Consider the following 8594-nt stretch of genomic DNA (forward strand, 5'->3'; position numbering starts at 1 on the left):
ACAATCTCAATATTATGATTTTTTATGTTTTTTTAATTATTTTTTTTTTATTTTGGTAACATACATACAATCTAAACTTTTCCCTTTTACCATATTCAAATATACAATTCAATGATGTTAGTTATGGCCACCATGTTGTGCTAACATCACCACCAACCACAGAACTATGCTTTTAACATCTGTTCATGTTGTTATGTTTGACAATCTATTGTATTTTGTGATTGCATGGTGCATCCATCATGTTTTACCTATCATTCCAGAGAGACTTTCTTTCAAAAATAAGGGAGCGATTAAGACATTCAAAGACAAACAAAAGCTGAGGGAGTTCATCACCATAAGACCTACCCTACAAGAAATGCTAATGGGAGTTCTCCAGACTGAAAGAAAAGGACATTTGACTGTGGTTCAAAGTGATATAAAGAAAGAAAGACCTGCAGTAAATGTAACCATGCCAGTATTATGGTTGTGCATTGTTTGGTATATAACTCCACTTCTTACTTCCTACAAGTGCTAAGATGCAAACTCATAAAAAGTAATGATAAATGTAGGTTTTTGGACATACAATGTATAAAGATATAGTGATAACAAGTGCAAAAAATGATGGGGGGACAGAGAGGTATAAGAAAGTATATGTGCATGCTATTGAAGTTAAATTTGTATCAAAACAAATGAGTGTTATATATTTAGGATGTTAAATTTTAACCCCATGGTAACCACAAAGAAAATAAATGGAAAAAAAAATACTCAGATAGAAAAGAGAAGGCATTCAATATGGTACAACACAAAAAATCAAATCAAATAAAAGTAGACATTAAAAGGAAGAATTGAGGGGAAAAAGACTAAATAGAAAAATTGAAGTCGTGCATTGTCATTGTGACTTTAAATGTAAAGGGATTAAACCTCCAGTCAAAAGGTAGAGATTACCAAATGGATAAATAAAGCATGAACCAAATCTATGCTATCTTCAAGAGACTCACCTCAAATTCAAAGATACAGGTAGGTTGAAAGTGAAAGGATAGAAAAAATATATACCATGCAAGTAAGAACCAAAAGAGAGTTGAAATAGCTAAACTAATATCAGATAAAATTGACTTTAACTCAGAAACAGTTATGAGGAGCAGAGGCAGGCATCATATAATAATAAAGGGGACAATTCAAAGCAAAGATGTAACAATTATAAATATACATGCACCTAACAGCAGATGCCCCCCAAAAATATGAAGCAAAAACTGACAGGTTTGAAGGGAGAAGTTGACAGTTCTACATAAATAGTAGGAGATTGTAACACACCACATTCAATAATGGGTAGAACATCTAATCAGAAGATCAATAAGGAAGTACAAGACTTGAATGATACTCTAAACTGCTAGACATAACAGACATATATAGAACTACTCACCCAACAAAAACATATACGCATTCATCTCAAGTGTACATGGATAATTCTCCAGGAGAGTATATGTTTAGTCACAAAAAAGTCTCAATAAATTCAAAATATTGAAATCATACAATGTATATTCTCCAACCACAACAGAATGAAGCTAGCAGTCAATGACAGAGGGATAAATGGAAAATAAAAAAAAAAAAAAACGTGGAAATTAAACAACTTATCCTTAAACAACCAATGGGTTAAAGAGGAAATCACAAGCAAACTTAGGAAATACCTTGAGACATAGAATTTGGAAGAACTAATTAAAGAAGTTCAAACTAATCTCCTAAATCAATTTAAGCAGATGAAGGAAAATACAGACAGAAATGAACTAATGGTGGATATAGAGCTAAAGGATATTAAGAAGACAATATGTGAGCATAAAGAAGAATTCAAAAGTTTAAAAAGAAGCATAACAGAGTGATGAGGATGAAAAGCACAGTAATGGAGATTAAAAATACACTAGAGGTATACAAAAGCATATCTGAACAGGAAGAAGAAAGAATCAGTGAACTAAAAGGAAAATCAAAACCATAGAGAAAGAAAAACAAATAGAAGAGACTTGAGTGACAGCATGAAGTACACAAACATACATATCATGGGTTTCCCAGAAGGAGAAGAGAAAGGAGAAGGGGCAGAAAGAGTATTCGAGAGAATAATGACTGAAAATTCCCCAACTCTTATAAAAGATACACATATACATGTCCAAGAGATGCACTGTATTCTGAAAAGAACAAAGCTTAATAGATCTACTCTAAGACTCATCCTAATCAGAATGTCAAATGTCAAAGTAAAGAGGGCATTCTGAAAATAAGAAAAAAGTGATTTATCACATATAAGGGATTCTCAATAAGACTAAGTGCTGATTTCTCATCAGAAACCATGGATATGAGAAGGCAGTGTTATGAATATTTAAGATATGGAAAGAAAAAAAATGTCACCCAAAAATTCTTTATCCCACAGAGCTGTCCTTCAAAAATGAGAGAGAGTTTAAAATATTCACAGATAAAAACTGAGAGTTCATCAACTAAAGACCTGCCCTACAACAAATATTAAAGGGAGTTCCACAGATTGAAGGAAAAGACAGGAGAGAGTGACTCGGAACAGTGTGAAGAAGTGAAGATCTTGAGTAAAGGTGACTAAAAGGGTAAATGCAAAGCCCAATAGTAGCATATCCTCAATATATAGCTCTACTATTTAATTCCTGTAAGAGTCAGAATACAATTGAGCAGAAAAAAAGTATTATTTCCTGATAATGGACATGCAAAATACAAAGAGGTAATGTGGGACAAAAATAATATACAGAGGGGAAATGGAGGGATATAAGAGCAGAGAACATGCCTAGCATTGAAGCTAAGTTAATATCTTTTCAAATTAGCAGTTCATAGACAGGTTGTTTAATACAAGCCTCAGAGTAACCCCAAAGCATTTTAAAAATACAGAGAAACAGAAATGAGAAAGAGATCAGTCAGATACATCACAAAAGACCAACTATACAAAAAAGGAGGTTGCAATAAAGGAAAAGAGAGACAAAAATAGACATACAAAAAAACAAAGAACAAAATGGATGTGTCCTTACAGTCATAACCTTGAAGGTTAATGGATTCAGCTCCCCAACCAAAAGACATAACTTAGAAGAATGGACAGAAAGCATGTTGCAACTGTATCTTATTTACAAGATACTCACCTTAGACCCAAAGACACAAACAGGTTGAAAGTGAAAGGATGGAAAAAAGACAATCCATGAATATAGTAACCACAAAAGACCTGGAGTAGCTATACTATTATTGGGCAAAGTAGACTTTAAGTCAAAACTTTTGCAAGAGACAAACATACACTATATATTAATAAAAGAGTCAATCCACCAAGAAGAAAGAACAGTCGTAAATATTTATGAACCTAGTCATGGTGCTCCAAAATACATGAGGCAAACACTGGCAAAACTGAAGGGAGAAATAGATACCCCTACAAAAATAACCATAGGCTTCAATACATCACTCTGCTCAATAGATAGAAAACCTAGTCAGAAGATCAATAAGGAAACAGAGAACTTGAATAATATGACAAGATCTAACAGACATATACAGAACACTGTACCCCAAAGCAGCAAGTGCACATGGATTGCTCCCCAGGGTAGACCACATGTTAAGTAACAAAACAAGATTCAAAAATTTAAAAAAGAATGAAATTATACAAATCATTTTCTCTGACCATATGGAATGAAGCTGGAAATCAGTAATGGCAGAGAACCAGAAAATTAAGAAGTAGAAGGAAGTTAACTCACTCTTAAACAATCAATAGGTCAAATAAAAAATTACAAAGGAGATCAGTAAATATCTTAAGACAAATGAACATGAGAATTCATCATTCAAAACTTATGGGATGCAGTGAAGACAGTGTGGAGAGGGAAATGTATAGTCTTAAACCTTTACATTAAAAAGGAAGAAAGAGCTAAAATCAAAGACCTAATGGTACACATGGAGGAATTAGAAAAAGAACAGCAAAGTAAATCCAAAGTAAGCAGAAAGAAAGAAATAACAAAGATAAGAGCAGAAATAAATGAAATAGAGAATTAAAAAATCAAGAACATTAACAAAACCAAAGTTGTTTCTTTGAAAAGATCAATAAAATTGAGAAGCCTTTAGGTAGAATGACAAAGAAAAAAAGAGATAAGGCATAAATAAATAAAATCAGAAATGAAAGGGGCAACATTACTACTGACACCACAGAAATAAAAAGGATCTTAAGAGGATACTATGAACAACTGTTTTTCAACAAATTAAACAACCTAGATGAAATGGACAATTTCCTAGAAAACAATGAACAGATTCCCCTGACTCTATGAGAAACAAAAGATCTCAACAGACCAGTTAAAGGTAAAGAGATTGAGTCAGTCATCAAAATCCTTCCAACAAAAAAAATCCCAGGACAAGATGGCTTCAAAGGGGAATTCTGATCAAACACTTCTAAAACACTACCTAACTCATTCTATGAGGCCAATATCACCCTCACACCAAGGCCAGATACAGATACTACAAGAAAGAAAAATTACATACCAATTTCTCGTATGAATATAGATGCAAAACTCCTCAACAAAATACTAGCTAATTGAATCCAACAATACCTTAAAAGAATTATATACACCATGATTAATGGGATTTATCCCAGGTATACACGGTGGCTCAACATAAGAAAATTGAATCAAATATCTAAATAAATTTAACCAAAGAGGTAAAGGACTTTTACAGAGAAAACGACAAAACTTTGCTAAAAGAAATCAAAGAAAATCTAAATAAATGGAAGGACATTCCATGCTCATTGATCGGAAGACTAAATATTGTCAAGCTGTCAATCCTACACAAAATGATGTACAGATCTGATGCAAACCCAACCAAAATTCCAACAGCCTACTTTGCATAAATGGAAAAGCCAAAACAAAGATTAGAGCAGAAATATATAAATAGGTTCTAGAAACCATCAAGAGCATTTACAAAACAAAAAGTTGATTCTTTGAAAAGATAAATAAAATTGACAACCTTTAGCTAGAATGACAAAGGTGGATTGGTGTCCATGGAAACAAAGCTGAAAACCCAAAGTGGGCAGATAAAAAAGGAAGATTTTGAACAATCCAAACCCCAAGCTAGTTTCAAGAAATCTAGCATCAAGCCTGAGTCTTACTGAGGCAACGCCAGCCCTTGTGCAGCAACCCACGATTCCACATCAGACTATGGCCCACAGCAAGACAGCAGACCTACAACCATATAGCAGGTCCCTGACAGAGTTGGTGGTCAGAGGGCACGAGATGAGGAATCAGTCCCCTTCTCAATATCATGACTTTTCAGAAAAATTGAAGATGTCTCCTGGGAGGAGCAGAGGCCCAGGTGGTGACCCTTATCACACGAACCCACACATGACCTTTCAGTGAGGAAAACCAAGAGTTCTTTACATGCTCCCTCTTCTCCCAATATGGAAAGCCTGGGCTCTGATTATCACACCCTCAGACTCATGCTTATGGGGACCCTAACATAGGTTGAATTCTCAGCTCCATTACAAGACAGATGTACCAAAAAACATGAGGAATATAAAGACTGGAGCAGCAGTTCTGTTCAGGGAGTAATCGCTGCAGCACAGCACAAGCAGGGGGGATTGTGGAAGAACCCAAGACAGCAGGTTTCTTGACAGAGTATGGCACCCTCTGAAAAACGACAAAGAAGGTATGACATATGGCCCACTAGTAGGGACTAACAGTGACCTCGGCAGTCAGAAAGGTGGATGCTGTATCATGTCTAGGGATGGTATGCCTAACAAAAGCATCCAGTTGAAGCATCGTTCCCCAAACTTACAAGAATTTTGTTAGAACCTTTCTCAGAAAACTTCTCCAGCAAAAATCAGTGGACCTCCAGGAATCTCCAATCAAAAAAGTTATAGACCACCCCATGAGACTGATGGATATGGACTGGCTGAGTACATACAGTCATCCAAACCTGGAAATATTAGGCTAAGGCTGTCAGGTCAAGAGGATCATTCTCATCAAAACCCCTTAATCATGAGGAGGCATGTCTGTTCTTTTATCTCTCCCATTCCCAGTAAGAGACAGTCACAAGATGTGAAGGTCAGTAACATGAAAATAAAGGGAGCCTCCTTCCCCCATCAAAAGAAGGACCTGATAAATCATTCAGTTCCTACACCCATCTTTCTCACATCAAGTCTATCCCTAAGAGGAAATCCTCCAAGGACCTTCCAAGTCCAGATAATAGTAACTTCCCTGCTGTTACACTCACAAGCCCTGAAAAGACCAAAATACTGCCCCCACAAAAAGGTTTGGGATTAAATTTTATAAGCTATAGTTCAGAAGATCACATCTCCAAATATTAGGAGTGCATCCTTGAACAGTGCAGAGTAAGGGGGAGACATAGTTACTCTCAATGACATACTATCTTAGAAAAGTAGACCTCCTGAAGATGGCAGTGCTGTTGTCCAGGAAGATGAGATGAAGAAGAGGAAAGGTAAGATGGTATCTGACCATCTCAGTCAACAAATCAGGAGTTGAACATTGAAATGCCTCTTCCAAGATCTTCAAGAGTAACATGGCAGTGGAGACAACAAAGTGAAGACTGGAACATCCAGAAATGGTCACTGCTGGAAAGGAACCTCTTGGTGCCATGACATATGCAATCTCATAGAAGCTTGATAATAACAAGGAAGACCAAATGATTCCCAGATGGGATGGCACCTTTGATATTTCATTGTTCAAAAGAATGCATCTCTAGTGGGCATAATGGCCCCTGAGGAAAACACCAAGGCTGAGAGTAAGAGAATGATACAGTGAAGATTTCACCCAAAACAAAAGGATTTCTCCCCTAAGGGATATTTTCCATCAGGAAAGAACAAGGGGTATCATTGGTGGTGTAAATAAGCAAACAGAAAAACAGCAGCCACCTCCTTCATCCCTACAGTCCCTTCAGATACCAGAAGTTTCTGCAGATGGAGAGCTAAAGCCAAGAAAGCAGAGGCAAAGGAGGGAGAGAAGGAAACCTGGGGGGCAGCCAAGAAAGCAGAAAAATAAGCAGTTCCTGTTGTAGAACCCCAAGAACCTGAGATCAAACTAAAACTTGCCACCCCGTTGTTAGATAACTGATGCCAAGAACATGTCTTTTTTCCCTTATACCAATGTAGTAAATGAGTGCGAATTTGGAGTCATTTGTACAATCATCAATGCTGAAGAACAGACTAAATTAGTGAGACGTTGGGAGGGTCAGAAGTCATTGTCTCCTCCACCCAGCAGCGCTGAAGGCAAGGTGCTCCCAGCTTCATCCTTTATACTGCAGGGACCTTTTGTAACAGAATCTTCTTTTATGGGGCACCTGGTTTGCTGTGTGGCAAATGGGCCAGTTCCTGGAACATGGGTGACCTCTTTGGACCCTTTTATCCCCAAGATTACACACCACTCTTTTGAAAAATCTACCTCCTAAGAGGGCCATGGAAATGCAGAGCAAAGTTAAGGTAGTGCACAAAAGTGCTTCTAGTGGCTCCAAGACAGATACTAAGGAGGAGGAAAAGCAGCAGAAACAGCAAGAGGAGCAGAAGACCCTGGCCATCCACCCCAGGTTTAAGTGGTGACACGGCTCAGAAGACTGTAATGGAGGCCCTCGGTCACCATCTAGGAGACCCCCTTGTAAAAATGCAACCACAAAGGGCAGCAGTGAAAAGACTGCTTTGGAATCAAAACCCTCTGTACCCACCACTTCAGAAGGTGGCCCTGAGCTGGAGTTACAAATCCCTGAACTACCTCTTGACAACAATGAATTTTGGGTCTATGAGTGTTGTATTCTCTGGGCCAGTGGAATCTATCTTGACTGTGGCAGGCTCTATGAGCTGCAGGATGTGCCGGAAATAGCTAGAGGGATTAAATGTTCCCACTGTCAGGAGGCAGGTGCCACATTGGGCTGCTACAACAAAGACTGCTGCTTCCAATACCGTTACCCATGCATCATTGAGGCAGATTATTTGCTACAGGAGGAGAACTCAGTGAGGTGCCCCAAGCAACAAGGTGAACCTATGCAGATAAGAAGGTGGTGGACCATGGTGATGGCATGGAAATCATCCTACTGCACAGCCACATTATACTGCACAGCCACAACCCCTGTCTTGCCCAGCCCCAAGGTGCCTGGCCATGCCAGCACTTCCTTCCTAAGTTCTTACATCACTCTCAGACTGGTGACACCACAGGAAAGAAAGACTCAAGAAGTTGGAATGGCTGTTTCCATGGACACAATCTCCATAGTGACAATGGGGGTGGGGTGTGAAAGAACGTTGATGGGGAAAGGATGAGGGGAATTAAAGGGATGGATACACACACACATGTGTATATATATACACACATACACACACACATATACATTCATATATATATATACACACACATGTATAAATCTATTTTTAGTCTGAAAAGACTTATTTTTTAAATGAAAGATGTGCTATCCCTTTGATTCTAATTTAAAATTATCTAGTTAACTCCAAATTTCTTCCAATGACTGAAATTTAAATGTGAAATTGAACTGAACAAACTCTCATCTCATACAGGATAGAATTGCATATGGCTTTGATCTCTAGCCTGTTTTGCACTGTTTCAGAGAACACTAGATCCAAGATTGAAAGAGAAGAC

The 8594-nt window shown here is 37.7% G+C and overlaps 1 pseudogene; it reads left to right on the plus strand.

Annotated features, from left to right (window-relative positions):
- The first annotated feature begins 942 nt into the window (after positions 1-942).
- Positions 943-8260, plus strand: LOC119536917 (annotated as a pseudogene).
- The last annotated feature ends 334 nt before the right edge of the window (positions 8261-8594 follow it).

This window comes from Choloepus didactylus, chromosome 6 (assembly GCF_015220235.1).
Source record: "Choloepus didactylus isolate mChoDid1 chromosome 6, mChoDid1.pri, whole genome shotgun sequence".
In the NCBI taxonomy this organism is placed as follows: Eukaryota; Metazoa; Chordata; class Mammalia; order Pilosa; family Megalonychidae; genus Choloepus; species Choloepus didactylus.